We start from the raw sequence: 17,356 nt of genomic DNA on the forward strand, positions 1-17,356 counted from the left end.
TTTCAAGGACGCATACCTACCCGGATATGGTCCCAAATATATATGCCATTAAAGGTTGATTGATTGATTGGTCCCAAATGATGACCGTAACAACTGAAAAATATGGTTTTGTTAAAAGACAACGCAATTAAAATACAAAAAAGTATGCAGCTCAAAACTCTCACATATCCGAAAACATCTGCTTGAATCATTATCCAGTTTACAGCACATTTCATAAAGTGAAACAAAAAGTCGTAAGCTCAACAAGAATGTTTCCAGTTGTTTCTCAATAAGTTTAATCATTTCAGACAGACCCCAAGATTTAACTTCCCATTCTGAGATGGAAGGTAAACGAGACTAAGGCTAAAACTTTGGCTACTAAAGCAAATTGTGGCAGCCAGCAGCCACTTCCAGCTCATAAAATATATATAGTTATGAAGGGCGTTTGCAAGTATAGCCACTAGTTTAAATACCAGCTTTTAATCTTTTTAATTCTTTTATTTTTAAAAATAATAATAATAATAAATATAAAAGAAAATACAGAAAGAAAACAATTATGTATCATAAACAAAAAAAACAGAAAATGTTTTCTCCCCAACACCACCTTTATTACATAAAAGATTTTAAAGAAAGTTTTCGCACAGCAAACAGAAACTGGTTTTTAGCGGTTTCTGTTTGCTGCATGAAAATGCCGATTCTTGCTGCAGCCCCGGGACAGATAGTGGGAAATCGGAAGAAAGCCACACTGAGAAGACAAATGTGAGAGCGATGTAAGATGTGTGTGAAATCGGTCAGTGTCTATAAAATACGACAAACATAACTTTTGTTGGGATACATTTATATTCAGTATTTAACATTTGAAACTACTCATTCTGCTTCTTCATTACAATATTACATATAAAATTTTAAGCTACTTCTCATTCTAGATTTGTCTCCTGCTTCCATACAAATAATACATACGCCATCTCTCCTCGAATTTTGTAACTGATCTGTTTCTTAAATAAGATGTTAGTTTTGCTGTCACTGCATACTCAGTTATTATCTTAACTGCAAATATGATTTCTTTTCCCCAATGTTTATGGATGGAGGTACAATCCCAACCACATGTAAGTCTGCTTTTACATCAGAATATCACCAACATGCATCATTAGAAGCATTATCCATTGTTTCTGTTTCAATTTTGTTTTTTTGCCAAATTACAAGAGTACAATAATATACAGGTACAAGTTCATAAAAAAAGAACAAGCTGGACAGTCTCTCTCTTTTTGAGGCAATTTTCAATGCCATAGTATTTTATGGCATTGCTTTTCAAAGATAAAGCTTAAACTAAGAAACTTCTGATGAAGCTTAAATGACATAGCTTTCAGATTATCAAAATTAGACATAAGCAACTGAAAAATTGTCTCAGATGCTCTTCATTTTCAGCAACTCAAAATATTAGGGACATAGATATCAAAACCAAGGGGGATATATTACCTAACACACTTCTTACCTGTAATCAGCTTAAACTCTGAAAATTCTTAAGAGCAGCACTGAATTACACAATATCATGGTTCAGATATTTTAATACCTGATATTGCAAAGCTAGTATAATTAATTTAAAGAATATGTAAATAAATAATATAAGGATGGTACTTACTCTGGCAAAATACTCTTATAGGAATCCTAATAATAGTATCAAATTAAGTATAACTTTACTCTCCAGCATAGCAATATACACTATTACCACAAGTTAGTCACTGAATTTTAGGCATGGGGCATGATAAGCAGATGGAATACTGGAACCTTTCTGGTTCCCATTTCCATCCCCTTGCTAAATTTAGAGTATTGCATCAGCATTTATAGCAGCTGATGCCCTATAATATCTAGGATGTAAGATGGTAGTTTGAACAATAAAAAATTTATTTTCCTTATAAATTTCCCCTACAATATCTTGATACCTAAATTCTTCATAACCACAACCTCGTGTTTCTGAAATGAAAAAGAAAAGTCTAGTCCTACGCATATTTACACAAAAGGAAGTTGTATTGTTCTCAGTTAGACCTACACCCAAGGAAGAGTGTTTAGGATTGTGGCTCTACATTTTCAGAAAGTTTGGCAAGTAAGATTTATCTCCAAGAGAATATGTTTAGGACTGTAGTCCTAAATTCTCAAAAAGAGTTAGGTGTGTTTACTCAAAACTACGTCTCATTGAGCTCATTGAGACTTACACACAAGAAAGCACGTTTTGGACTGCAACCTAAGAAGGAGTGCAGTGCAGTATCAGACTGGAATTTTTTTCTCATTAAAGGATAAAAAAAGAATCATGGAGAGGGGAGAAAGAAAGTAATCCTTGGAAGATCAGAATATGGAACACCACGGCAACTTCATAAACTACCTGTGCTTTCTGGTTTTGTTTGACACAGGAAGAAAATATGAATATTTCATACAGTACATGGCTCAAAATTAATATTGCAATACCTGGGGAAACAAGGTACTAGACAACGAAGTTTCCAACTGTAAAATTCTTATTTTTTTCTGGAATATCAGTTTCAGAAGAACTACTTCCTATCACAATTTCTTTCAGCCAACATTTTCCTCCGGGCAAAAGCTAGGGTAGCCAGACATCTATGTGTTTTAATCTATGTATTTTAACTTATATATTTAAGTGCTTTTATTGTTTTATGCCTGTGGTCATAGTATGCTATGACTTTGATGTAAGCTGCCCTGAGCCTGCCTTGGCAGGGAGGGCGGGGTATAAATTGAATAAAATAAACAAACAAACATACCAGACATAAAGAGGGCACCCCCTCCTCTCCCTTCCATAATTGTGAAGCAAATTTTGGTAAGTGTAGTTTGTCACAAAGATATAAGAAAAGCTGACCCTATAAGAATTCCCTCTTTGGCAGGAGCCTCATCTTTTCTATCTGTTCCCCCACATAAAAGCTTTTCTGTATGGGCAAAGCTCTCTAAGTGCTGTACAGTAACAGAACAGAGTTTTACTAAACAGTATTACTCCAGTTATTTTATAACTTATTCAAATAATACTTCTTGGAGAATCCCAAGTGTTTCACTGTTTGTCTCAGTTTGACTTATTTGTCACATTATTAATGCCCCCCCTTCATTTGAGCAATGCAGGGCCAATTATTGGGTTGATTCCATTTTATGCTCACAACAACACCAAGATCAGCTTATGATGGATCTATGACTATATGCTTCTTGTCATGAGTCAACATCTGAACCCAACTCTTCATGTTTTATTTCCATCTGTGCACACTGTATGTTAAAGCTCCTTGTCCCTTGACAAGCTGCTTCCATGCATAAAAATGTGTGTATGTATGTATTTTAAATATATATATTATTTTAAAGTGAAATAAGGATACAGAAAAGAAGAAGGGGAATTGAACGTTTAAAAACAATGTTTTAAATGATTACAGATATCAAGGACCTTCAAAACTATGGACAATATAATATACATAAATCAGTTATAAAACATATTCAAAGATATTCAAAGATATTTCATTTCTCCACCTGACTACAACTTTTACAATGCTGCTAAATCAAAAGTAAGGTGAGAGGAAGATAAAAGTAAAAAAGTATTTTAGTTCTATTTCCATACGCTATACCCCCTGTTTATTTAAAAGCTAATATTCAAATGTTAACTATTTGATTTTACCACAACAATGTATTATTTCTTAGGTGAGTTTCAAATATTATTTGGAGCTATAATTACTAAAACAAATACAATATTTCAATGAAGCATATGAACAAAATAAGCATTTATAAAATATTAAGCAGAAACCTCAATATTTAATATTAAGTATTATATTTAATATTTAATATTAAGTATTACTACTTAATATTAAGTAGAAACCTCTGTCGAAAATGGTAAAACAGTATTTCAATTGCATCTTATAGCAATTATTTGTATCCCCTCATGTCAACCTTTATCTGTGTATTTTTTTAATTTATTTGCCAATATCAATTCCATCCTGGAGAAGCAGGAAAACATGGCAGCAGTAATAGTTCTGGTGACAGTGATGTCCTTGCTGGGGATACAGTTGGTAGCTGCTGGTTGCTGCAGCTCACCTGCTCCAGTTTCCTCATCATTCAGCTCCCCAGCTGGAAGAACAGCTAGATGTTAGTGAGCAGGGCTTTTTTTATGGTGGAACATGACAGAACAGAGTTCTGGAACCTCTTTGTGGAAACAAAATTGTAAAAAAAAATGTTTAAAAATTTGTGAGGGGCACCCATGTGTTTCTCCTTCATTTACCTCATGAGAGTTCTGCCACCTCTTTTTCCAGAAAAAAAGGCCTACTAGTGGGTGTAAGGGTTCTCTGCAAGGCAGGAGTCAGAGAGGGATTTTTCAAGGTCACACAAGTTTATTGACACCTGTGAGCATACATGGTTCCAGACCAGGGGTGGCCAAACTTGCTTAATGTAAGAGCTGCATAGAATAAATGCTAGATGTTTGAAAGCCGGAAGGAAGGAAGGAAGGAAGGAAGGAAGGAAGGAAGGAAGGAAGGAAGGAAGGAAGGAAGGAAGGAAGGAAGGAAGGAAGGAAGGAAGGAAGGAAGGAAGGAAGGAAGGAAGGAAGGAAGGAAAATAGATTGGAGGAGAGAGAGGTGGAAAGAAAGAAACTTTATCTTTAAATGCATTCTCCAAGCTGCCAGCTGGCATGGCTTGGAGAAGTAATTTAAAGATACAAATGCCTTCTCCAAGCCAGCCAATGGGATGGTGACAGCTTTGAGAGCCACACAATTTGTGTGAAAGAGCCACATGTGGCTCCTGAACTGCAGTTTGCCCCCCCCCTTCTCTAGATATTGCTGTCTTCTGTAAATTACATTCCCACTGACAGAGGACTCAGAATTTAAGTTTCCTGATACAGCAAATAAGAGGTTAAAAGGATCAGGTTCTAACCATGCATCAGTAGCAACTATGGGTCAGCAATCTAATGTGATGAACGGTAATCATGCAAGCCCAAAAGCAGCACACAAATTGAGAATACATCTCATTTTTAACCACAAAGAAGAGCAGCTTGAGGACAAACGGGATCCACTGATGACTGAATTGTGTATTCAAAGCAAATACATATTATGAGCATGCTATATTTAAATTCTGAAGTAGTGCTATTAAAAGGGAAGCAAGGGGGAGATCTAGCCATCCTTATTTTGTACAGGGGCACCTATTTTCCCTCTCTCTAGACTTTGAACTGTATGTGTTTGTGTGCTGTTTGGGGGATTAGATTAGTAAAGAAATAACCTGACCCAATGTATTTTACACTCTTTTTGGTTCTCTCTCTGGCAATAAAGGAACAGGGTCGGAGGGCAGACAATTAACAGAGGAATTCCAAGCAGGCCTGAAGAGATGCAATGAATAATAATGGCCTTCCAGCTGTTAATGTGGTTACTTCAAAATTTCAAGACTTTAAATGGCTTGAGGAGTCTCCTCTTCACCTTGGCATCATTGCAGAGATGGGACAAGATCTGATGAATGGGGTGAGGCGGTGGACAAATCCCATCTCCAACTAGACAGTTTTCCATAAATGGAACTGAAGTTTTTTGTACACAAGGGTTGCTGCGCTGACAGAGTCAAGAAAGAAGATGATGAGAGAACCATAAATGGATCTTCCAAGCATTTTTATTCATTAGTACCAATTGTGATTTGAATTGGAGTAGTGAGAAAGAGAGAGGGGCATATTCATGTTTTCTACCTGAGCTATTTGCACCCAGGTGAGAAACATACAGGAAACATTCTGGCAACTTAGTATCTTCCCCCCAGTGGGGCAGCCAACAGCTCGGGGGGGGGGGGCTGCTGAAGATCAGGAAGATCATGGGCCCCCAGGGTGGGGATGGAGGCTAAAGTCACATTACTCTTCTTGTTCCTCCTTCTCACCAATGGCCTATTGTCCATTCAAGCAGCAAAAGGCCCCCACCAACCTGCAAGTGTGTCACCCAGCAGGTACAAAACTATGTCAGCTGTTTTGGTCAGGCCTCAATAAAGCCAGCTGTTAAAGCCATGGATAGTAACAGCAGGACATGTTGCTCTGCAGTGCACTAAAGCCCTCTCCCTCTTTGAAATAATAAAGAGTCTAGTAGCACCTTTAAGACTAACAGATTTTACTGTAGCATAAGCTTTCGCGAAACACAGCTCTCTTTGTCAGATGCACTCTTTGAAGAGTGCAGAAAAAAGTGCTTGCACATCATCTTGGATAAATTGTTTCCTATCTGATGAGGTCTTACACCTTCCAGATATGTCCTACTCGGCAGCAATAATCTGACCACCAGAAGTCTTTCTGAAAGCCCCACAATTTCTCAAATCCTCTGCATCCTGCTGAGGCTCTCTTAGTGTGTACAACTTAAAATAGGTTGCCCAGTTTGTACACCCTACCTGTCAGACTATTTACAGAAATCTGTGCTGGGAAGTGTATGTAGACAAAGAGATCAGGGCTGGTTATGGTTTTTGCCTTAACTCCCTCCCCAGCCTCTGTCAAGAACTTTATTTGAGAATACATAACAAATCTCTTCTTTTATTGGATTGATCATCACATTGTAATGAGCTTTCATCAAAGGCTTCTTCCAAGCTGAGGAAGTTCTTGTAGTCTTGTCTTTGTATCCTGGTCCAAACTGCTCTTGGGCTGATACATATATACAGCAGTTGTGCGGTGGTCACCACAAAATCAGCTACCGATTTTCCTGGTGGTTTGAAGCAGTAGAACCCTGGGAATTATGGCTCTGAGAACCACAATATAGTTTTAGAATATGCTTTGCAAAGACTCGTATGCTGGTATAGACCTGATGTGTGTTTATTTTTGAATATAGTCTTACAAAGAGGCAAATAAATTCTCCAGTTCAGGCAAAAATGGTGCTTGAAATTTGTGTGTTGTGGCAACTGAGCTCCACAACATATAAGTCACACATTAAATGCAGTAAAACTTAATGAAGACTAGAGATCACAGTTGTCTAGAATATATTAGTAAAATAATGTTTTAGCAACTGAAGTATAAACAGAATGGAGCAAAATACTCTACATTTTCAGTTCTACATTTTCCGTTTCAGTGTTATGTGTTATCACCATAGTAGCAGAACAAAAGAAAATCTCAGAACCTTTGGGTTATATTCCATGGACCTCTCCTACTAACGATGGCATCTCCCTTGGAAACATGACACTTTCCCCTGATGTAGAAGGCTTTTCTGCCAGACTGAGACACCACAGTTCAAGGAACAGACCTGTGGAACCAAACCCTATGAATCTATTTTTTTAATATTTTTTTTGAGGGGGTGGTTGGTATTAAACCTGGATGCTCTCCTTTGAGGTCTGCTATTATAATGAGTACATCCTCATTGCAAATATATGAGGCACTGTGTTAGTAGAGAGAAGTAAGCTAGAAATGAATAGAAATGAGATTCAATAGATCACAAATTAATTCTTGAATATGATTGTTAAGTTCTTGTTGTGCATAATACTATCAGTGCCATCCTAAACAGATGTACTCAGGATCCCACACAGGTTATTCAGTGAGGTTCACTCCATGGAAGTGTTCATAGAATTTAACTTAATGATTAAAACCTCTTTTATGTCAGTATTTCCAAAGGTGAGATGCCCTGAGCACAAATGCTCATATTCTTTAAGAGGGTTTTGTTTTTTGAGGGGGAGCTTTATGTTTAGGTTCTAGAGGAGGCTTAGTGGTGAGATTTTATCATCTCAAACAGGAGGTCAATGTGAACAATGTGGGACTAGGTAGGATTTGGAAATTAATATTGCCAATGGCAAGTGGCTCTAGATCTGGAATAATTCTTCAGGAACAGTAAGGAAAGAAAACTTTTTCAAAGCTCAGTTTCAAGAGTATTGACCCTGTATAAACTGAAAAACATTTAAGGATTAAATAAATGCTACTGGGGAGGTGTGGAGCCCCTGGAGTAGCACATCTTCTGCACTTGTTTTAAAAGAGTTTAGAAGACTAATGTTATGAAATATTAAAACAAGAACTGACAGATACAAGGACACGAGCAGAACTTCTCTGTGATTTGTTGGGATATTTTAAGGACATTGTGGAAAAACTGGCTTCAGAATTAATAATGAATCTCTTAATTGAAGCAAATAATCTGGGTTATTTTTTCCTAAGGAAAAAGATCTCTTTCTCATGCGCACACACACACACACGCAGGAGGAATGGTGTAATAAAATACAAGCACTTGGCTGCCTGAGTGCAAATGACATTATGTACAAAAGTCAGAAGGTCAATGAAAAGGAAGCCATTTTGTAATTTTTATGTTCCAAATAACTTTCAGACGACATGTAATTTTAGAAACCCGATCTATACTTGATGTGTAGATACACAAGGAGGTGAATTTCACCAGCTGTGCTATGCTCATCAGTCTAGCATGAGACTCTCCCCCACACTATTTTGCTAGTTTACTAAAATCACCCTTGCTGGGAAAGATGGCTAGTCCTCAGAACACCAGACCACCTCTGAATAAAAGATCTCTGTATGAGATCCCCTGCACTATTTCCCCCTTCGCTTCCTGCTAGCAACCTTGCCAACTAAAAAAAATGATCCAGGAAAGGATCTAGGCAACAGACTGCACTTTAAAGAATAGGGAGGAAGAAACCCAAACTAAAGGGATCTCTGTGATGGGTACCTGAAGTTCATGAGAAGTGTCACTGGAGTCCGTAATAAAACATCTAAGAGAAGAAGGGGCCATGAGTCATGTTACTACTATGCAAAGCTACCAAGTCTGACTCTCATACCACTTTTTCCTAATTTGATTAAAAGCAGGTACTTCCCACTGTTCTAGTATGCCCTCTTAGGCACTCCAGGCATATAAGGTCTGCCTGGACATGGCCTTGAGGCAGTAAATATTAGCAAAACAGAGGTAACCTTACCTCCAAGAAATCTGAACTTGGGCTTTGTGATAGTCTTTGAGACAGCCTATAATTTTGGCCTAAGAATGGCACACATATGTACAGCAGTGCAGAGTATCCAGACTTCTGCCTGATACACGCCAGCCTGTTCCTTGAGGTGACTCTGCCACTACAGACTATGAGGCTACCTCTGTGTGTGTGTGTGTGTTGTGCCCTCAAGTCACTTCCAATGTATGATGACCCTATGAATTAATAACCTCCAAAATGTCCCATCATTAAGAGCCATTTTCAGAGGGACACGGTTTCCTTGATGGAGTCAATCCATCTCATGTTGTGTTCTCCTGTTTCCTTGTTGCCTTCAACTTTTCCTAGCGATACTGTCTTTTTGGGTGACTATTGTCTTCTCATAATGACAGGTATCACAGCCAGATTGCCCTCACATCCAGTCTTCTCATAATGTGACCAAAGTATGATAGCATCAGTGTAGTGATTTTAGCTTCTAGAGAGAGTTTGGGCTTGGTTTGGTCTAGAACCCACTTATTCATCTTTTGGCAGTTCACAGTTGGTGTGTTCACACACAAAACATAATGTGCTTTGCAACTGGAATTTTTCTGTGTAAGAGTAATGGCAAAATCCACTTGCAAACAATCGCTGTGTGAGGGCACCCAGTATCCATAAAACTCTCCTCTTTTCAAAGGAATCTACTTTCTTCCTGTCAGCTTTCTTCATTGTCCATCTTTCATATCCATACCTAGTGAAGGAAATGCTATGTCATGAATTAACTTGATCTTGGTTGCCAGCAATACATCTCTACACTTAAGGATTTTTTCTAGCTCCTTCATGGCTGTCCTTCCAAGTTTCAGTCTCCTGATTTCTTTGGTGTAGTCTGCCTTTTGGTTGGTGATAGAGCAAAGGAATAGAAAATCTTGAACAATTTTAACTTCTTTATTGTCCGCCTTAAAGTTGTGTAATTCCCCAGTTGTCATTACTTTTGTCTTCTTGATGTTCAGCTGTAATCCTGCTCTGGCACTTTTTGATTTAACATCCAGCAGTAGTCAAAGCCAGTAGTCAGAGTGAGTGTGGTGTAGTGGTTAAGAGTGGCAGACTCTGATCTAGAGAACTGTGTTTGATTTCCCACTCTTTCACATAAAAGCCAACTGAGTGACTTTGGGCCACTCACAGTTATCTCAGACCTCTCTCAGCCACAGCTAACTCACAGAGTTTCCATTGTGGGGAGAGGAAGGGAAAGGAGATTGTAAGCCTCTCTGAGACTTCTTCAGGTAGTGAAAAGTCTTCTTCCTCATTTCTTCTTCCTCATTTCAAGTCTTTACTGTTTTTTGCTAATTATATGCCATCATCTGCATATCTCAAATTGTTAATGTTCCTTCCATCAATTTTCACTCCACCTTCATCTAAATCTAATCCAGCCTTCCCTATGTTATGTTCTGCATACAGACAGAAGAGATAGGGAGGCAAAATGCACCCTTGTCTGACACCTTTGCCAATTGGAAACCAATCTGTTTCTCCATATTCTGTCCTATTATGCTTGGTGTAGTAATATGAGTCCAGGCTCATGAACTGCTCCTGACATGCTGCTGCAGCAAATTGAGAGTCTATTTTCAGATTTTCCCTGCAGCAGCAAGCATAAATAGCAAGGCTGACTTTGGGCTTTGAAGGGTCCTCAGCAAGCTGTCATGCAGCAGACCCTCTCAACTATCTGGTGCACCACTTTTCCCCTGCCCACTTCCTTCCCTATGACAAAGAGGAGGCTGAAACAGCTATTCGTTGCCAATGCCATTTACCTGAGCAGGTGTGCAGGGATGACTACTGGCAAAGTAGCTGCTGCTACTTTTTCAATACCCTCCCCTGTGTTGGTACCTGCAGAAGACCCTGTTCAGATCAGAGGCTGGACACTGAACTCTCAGCATGTGACCTCTGATACCTCCTGGGAAAAGAACCTGTCTTATTTGGCCCAGTTGGAATGGTAATTTTTCCCATTTTGATAAAAGGACTTCAAACTCTTCAGTCTGCCTTCTCTCTCTCTCTCTCTCTCTCTCTGTCTGTCTGTCTAAAAAAATACACCTAACTACAACCAATGCAGCACCCAAAGCAGTATGGAAAATAATTTAAAAAAAAAAGTTGAAATCACACCAATTTGATCAGTTTTAAAACTTGAGCTATCACTAAAAGCACAGCCATTGAAAAAATCCCTAAATCCAGATTTAAACAACAACCAATGTGCAATCAGTTTAGCTGGTGTGAAATGCCTTCCTAACACCCCTTCCTCCTCAATTTTACCACAGCTGTTGAAAAAGAGAGAGGTGGTTAAACATGCTTCTATGAGAGCTACCTTATTCCAGCTGTTGAATGGGCATCCCCTGGGCCTATGGAGCCATTGTGGGTTAGTGGTTAGGAAGTTAGATGAGGACTGGGGAGTCTTGTTTCAAATCCTAACTCAGCCACAAAGCTCTCTTGGTGACCTAAGTCACACCCTCTCAGTCTAGCTGACCTCACAGGATTGTTGCAAGAACATAAACAACACCCAGTGGAGGCAGGGTGGAAATAAAAATGTAATAGATACATAGACGTGGGGAAGGCGTATCTTCTGGGTCTTCACAGTCCTGCAAATACTAATATAGGGAGCAAGACCACTCCTACATGCAGATCTTTGGGAGCAGGGCGCAACATATGGAAGGAGATGTTCAGCAAGAGGTCTAGACAAAGGCAATTATTACAGGATTTTCAATTAAGTCTGGAAATTAACCTCTCCACTGATGTTGTCAGTGATCTTCCAGAGACGACACCTGCAGTTCTGGCATTTGCAGAGTTAGTAGCGTTGACTGCCCTTTTCAGTTTCAGGATATAGCTGAATGCTGCAGAAGTGCCTCTGCTGTCCCTGCCTGACGCTTGGAGGAAATGTTTCCATTTGTAGCCTGAATACATTTTCTGACTCACTGAGTTGGCTTTTGACTTATGCGACTTTAGTTATCATGCTAGTAAAAGGGAAGCTTATGAAGTAAAATCCCATTTCCTCAATGTAGGAGATAGAAGGAGAAAAAATCTTAGTGGAGATTTAAAGGAAGATCTTTAGCCTTTTGCTTCCCAGTGCTGATCTATATAGATGAGTCATGGACATTCAATGCAATCAACATCAGATAAAATCTCTGACCATTTAGGTCTCTTTGTTCATTCTTTAAATCCAAGCTTTAGTCTGACAACAACTAAAAAGCTCCTGTGATTTCAAAATAGATTAGAAAGCCAAAATGAGCAACCAGCTAATTAAGGAATCTGACTAATCCATTAATGTATAAGCAATGCACTTTACCAAAACACAGATCTATTAAAAAAAATACTTGGGCCATAATCAGCCCCTCTAACTCTATTGCCAGGTTGTTCCTTTGCATTGGTGTGAGAATGGGGGATGTTCCTGGAGTGGGTGGCAACATTGTGCAAGTGACATAAGCATGTTGATTATGTCGGGGGGGAGACACTCTGCTTTTTGGTCAAAAGTCTATGGTTTGAGGGCAGTTTTACCATCTTTTTGTTCAAAAAGCAGAACATTGCCCCCGATGTCACTGATGCACTGACATCACTTCTGGAAGTGATGTCAGCATGTCACGTTTGACATCACTGCTTGGGTGGGAATTTCCTCCCACCAGCCAGCTGGTCTGTGGTGGGAAGGAATGTGGGAAAGTAGGAGATCACCTGCCCAGACCTGGGGAATGGTAAGCCTAGCAGGCAGAGGTTGTCATAATTTTGCTTCAAAATGTAGCAAAATTCAGAACTGTGGATTCTGAACATTGTTCATGGATTCCAAGGGGTGGTTTAGTAAGAGATCAGATGTACAGATGGTGGTAACAGGCTGTGATGAAGTCTGCAAAACAAGAGGGTCTCTCCATGGTCACAGTAAAGGCTGTAAAGGAAGGGTTTGCATAACTTGGATGTGACATTTTGCCTCAACATTTCAGTGGTTTACATTGTTTGACATCTCTTCATTGTTCTGACAGGCATCATATAGAAAATTTCATAAGCTGTCTGTTTTGAAATACTCTTTTACTATATGTCGTCGCATGTCGGACTGCCAGATACTACATATCATTGCATATCAAGCACTCAAATATAAAATTCTATTGCAGGGCAACCACCACATACAGTCAAGTATAAAATGCTGTTACACATTATCCACCCAACAGTAGGACTGAAATCAAATATCATAGCTTGTCAAATACGTTTAAGTGTTTAGTCACTGTTTGAGTATTTGGAGAATGGATGAGATTCAGAGAACCATAAGCGGAGTTTCACTTGTGGAATGGGGCTTTCCTACTCCTCTCTTACTGCTGCAGCTTCTTCTGAAAAGCCTCTGATGAGAGATGAGGTATCTTCAGGAATAGTGTGGTGTTAAGCCAAATGCCCTCAAAACGAGGTTGGGGAATTAGTTAGGTGGACACCTGGCTTAATAGGAATCTTTTTACCAAATGTATACCAGGCTCAACCATCCAGAGAGTGAATGCTCAATAAAATGGACTCTAATTTAATAAAAACCAATTGTAATTTATTTAGAATAATAGTTCTTTCACACAAGATAAAAATACAAAACACTCACACATTCACACAGGTCTAGGAAACACAGATAGATTGATAGGGGAACATATATGGGTAGACAAACAGGGTAATATTTACCATCGTAGTCTTCCAGGAAGGTTTCCAATGGCGACATAAGAGGACAGGGGAAATGGACCCAAAACTGTGGCCAGAATTGGGGATGGATCTAGACAGCGGAACTGGGATACTGTTAGATGCACACATGAGTGGAGTTGGGTCAGAGGTTAAATAGACTTCCTTAGACCCTCAGGGGCTGGGAGGTCTTGGGGAGGAGCAGGGGGAGGCTCTATGATGACCAAGGAGGCTGGACATTAGCAGAGCCAATGGCGAGTCCCTTGCTGACACCTAATTGGATGCCAGTTTTGACCAATGAACTTCACCTTAGTCCGGTGAACCTGGAAATTTCCAAGCTGCAATGTTGCCTGAGGCGGCTCCAAGGTATTAGACTGGGGTGAGAATGGGAATGGCTGGATACTTAAGTTTAAATGGGATTATCTGGGAAGGTGACAATAGGGAATCAAATACTGGCCTAGGTATCCCCAGTGTAGACAAAAGAGTTGACAATGACAGGAGATGTTCTTCTTCTTATCCCATCATCTTATGGGCAGGAAACATTGTTTAAGGTTCTGCTAAACAATCAGGACTAACAGTTGGGCTATTAATCCATTCATGAGGCAAATGGGTTGCTTGCAGGCCAAGGGTGACACAGGGTGAGTACGTGATCTTCCCACTAAGAAGGAATGGAGTCCAGCCTGGCAGGGTATGCTTGGATCAGGAAAGCAAGATGGATTCTGGTGGTGTTAAGCCTTTGGTTCATGGAGACAGGCTGGAAACATGGTGGCCTGGCTTCTTCCACTGCAGCAGCCAAGAATGGGCACACAAGGAGCAGAGTTCTGGCTAACACGCATCCAGAGGTGTAGAATGCAAAGCTGCCACATAAGCCTTAGAAACCGTGGGCAAAGTCCACTTCTTAGAGAAGATGTGTGAGAGTCAAATCTCCAGGCACCCTGGCAACCATACTGGTGATCACGATGTCCGTATGTATGAAAAGTAGGGGGCTTTTCCTCACAGTGGGACATAGTGGTGGGGGGATACAGAGTAAGGAGGTGTCCACCCCCCTGTCCTTCTTCTGAAAAGCCTCTGATGAGAGATGAGGTATCTTCAGGAATAGTGTGGGACATAGTGGTGGGGGGATACAGAGTAAGGAGGTGTCCACCCCCTCTGTCCTTTTTTCTGTGGGCCTTCTCTGATGCAAAAGTTGTTCAGTTGCAGCCAGCATCTAGGGCTCGTTCTGGGTGGAGATCCCTTTTGCCCCCAGCGCTTCTCTCCATTTTCACATAAGCTGTCATGGAGCTGCGAATTGGTGCACCACTTTCCTGCAGCAAGCAGAAACCGCTTGTAAGAGGATCTTGCTTGCTGCAGGAAAGTGGCATGTCAACTCGCAGCTCTGAAGCAGCTTGTGTGAAAATGGAGAGAAACGCCGGGCAAAAGGGCTCTCCACCAAGAAAAAGCCTAGTGCAAAATCAGATTCAGTATCAACAGCTGTGAAGAAGAATTTCTGAGGAGAATTTGGTGGAACAAAGTCATTTCAGCTCTGCTTAAGACTCACTGGCCTCACACAGGACAGATCCTCATCATGCGGCAAGGGTGATGTACTCCAAGGTTTTCAGACATAAAGACCTTTAAGTGTGAAGGGGAGTTGTATGTCTTCAAGAAATTGGGACTGTTGACCAACTGCAGCTCCCTGATGCGTATCCAGATCATGATGGCTGGAGAACCAAAATCACCCCTTCACACTTTATGATGAGTGTCTCTGCAATAGTTGGCTTTGACATGGTAAACATGCTTGCTCTTATGATGCATCTCAATCTTATGAAAATTCTGCAGAACTGGGGCAGTGTCTGAGGAGGGTAGAGTTTGCGGAGAGGAAGGAAATCAGTGGGGATGTGATGCCAGAGGATCAGAGGAGAGCCAGTTTGGTGTAGTGGTTAAGTGTGCAGACTCTTATCTGGGAGAACTGGGTTTGATTCCCCACTCCTCCACTTACAGCTGCTGGAATGGCTTTGGGTTACCCATGGCTCTCACAGGAGTTGTCCTTGAAAGGGCATCTTCTGTGAGAGCTCTCTCAGTCCCACCCACCTCATAGGGTGTATGCTGTGGGGGAGGACGGTAAAGGAGATTGTAAACTGCTCTGAGGGCGTTTTCCCACAGAGCTTACCTCGGAGCGACGTCCCTCTTCACCGCGCAGCGTCTGCGCCAATTTCCCACCAACTACTCCACATAACCAGGAAGAGCCACGGCTTTTGCATCACTAACGTAAACTGGTTTTTAGCGGTTTACATCTGCGATGCAAAAAATCCGGCACTTCCTGGTTATGCGGAGAAGTTGGTGGGAAATCCGTGCAGATGCTGCGTGGTGAAGAGGGACGTTGCTCCGAGGTAAGCTCTGTGGGAAAACGCCCTGAGTCTCTGATTCAGAGAGAAGGGTGGGGTATAATCTGCAGTCGTCTTCTTCTTCTGAAGCTGCCATTTCCTACAGGGGACCAATGGTGCGTTCATACTACATCAAATAATGTGTTTTACATCCAGATTTTACTATGTAAGAATAGCAAAAATCTGGATGTAAAATGCATTATTTAGTGTTGTGTGAATGCACCACAAGTCTCTTTACTCTTGAGCTCAGTTGCAATTCTGGGGCATCCTGAGGTTAGTAACCCTACTTGCTCTTCAAGTGTGGCTTGCCTCTGAGACTAGTTTCATGCAATACCCTAGAAAACATCTTTGAGTTTGCCTCATTCTATTTGTGCTATATATAAATGCTGATAATATTGGACAGAACACAAAAGATAAATCAAATGTACAATCCTGCCATTGCAGATTTGTACATTTGTTTTTACAGATTGACTTTTAAGGGGGAAGCCAGCTGAACCACCATGTGTGACAACTTGGTTAGCTTTCTCCTAGCAATGCTCCCACACACATATACACTGAGCTCTGAAAACTCAACAAAAGAAATAACACTTCATAATGAATGCCCAGCGTGAAATAAAATGCCTTCTTCACTTGTTTTGAAATATACTTTCGGCTGGCAGGACAAGTACCAAGACATTGTGTATATACAGGCATCTCATATAAAGGCAGGGGCACGATGCGGTCCTACAGAATTTCCACCTCTGTGAGAGGAAGTACATTGCCCAACAGTAATCACACTCTCCCCTTTCCTTTGTTTCTTTTTCTTAAAATGTCCTTGCATACACTTTTCCAGCAAGAATATCACGCTGTTGTTATTCCTGCCAGAGGAGATACATGCACGGCCTTAGATCAATATTTGTGCAAAGGGAAAGCTCATGCATCACAGAGCTGCAAATTAACCTCTCATCACATTTTTAGCTCGTGTACAGGACCTCTGGGATCACTCTGCTCCCAGAGGGGGAAGCGAGCGATTGGTTTTCTAACCCAGAAAACAACATATTCCCACTCGAGCTTCTGCAACATATTCCCACTCGAGCTTTTCCTCCCTCAGGATAGGCATGGGGGGTGGGGGAAGAAATGAATGTTCTTAATTAGCACCCCTAACCTTTTCTAAACAGGTTCAAAGGTGTCCTGGCGATTTCAGGAAGTGGCAAGAAAGCACAGCTGATTAACAGCGGCAGAGTTAGTCAGGTGTGAAAGGATTGACTTCCATTCAGAAGCATAATGGTGGGTACCAAGTTGAAGATTTTTTTTTTTAAAAAAAACCTGCCAAGGTTGTAGTCACCTGCCTATAAAAAAATTAAAACAATTAAGGTTGTTAGACTAGAAGGCATCATCCTTGTAGATTCTGGCAGATACTAAAAAACTCATGAAGAAGAGTGGGTGGGGGCAGCTACTGTGAACAGAACACAGATGCAGCCACGGTTGTTGACTTAGATACAAGCTTTGACAAACATGCA

This window comes from Heteronotia binoei, chromosome 6 (assembly GCF_032191835.1).
Source record: "Heteronotia binoei isolate CCM8104 ecotype False Entrance Well chromosome 6, APGP_CSIRO_Hbin_v1, whole genome shotgun sequence".
Classification (NCBI taxonomy): domain Eukaryota; kingdom Metazoa; phylum Chordata; class Lepidosauria; order Squamata; family Gekkonidae; genus Heteronotia; species Heteronotia binoei.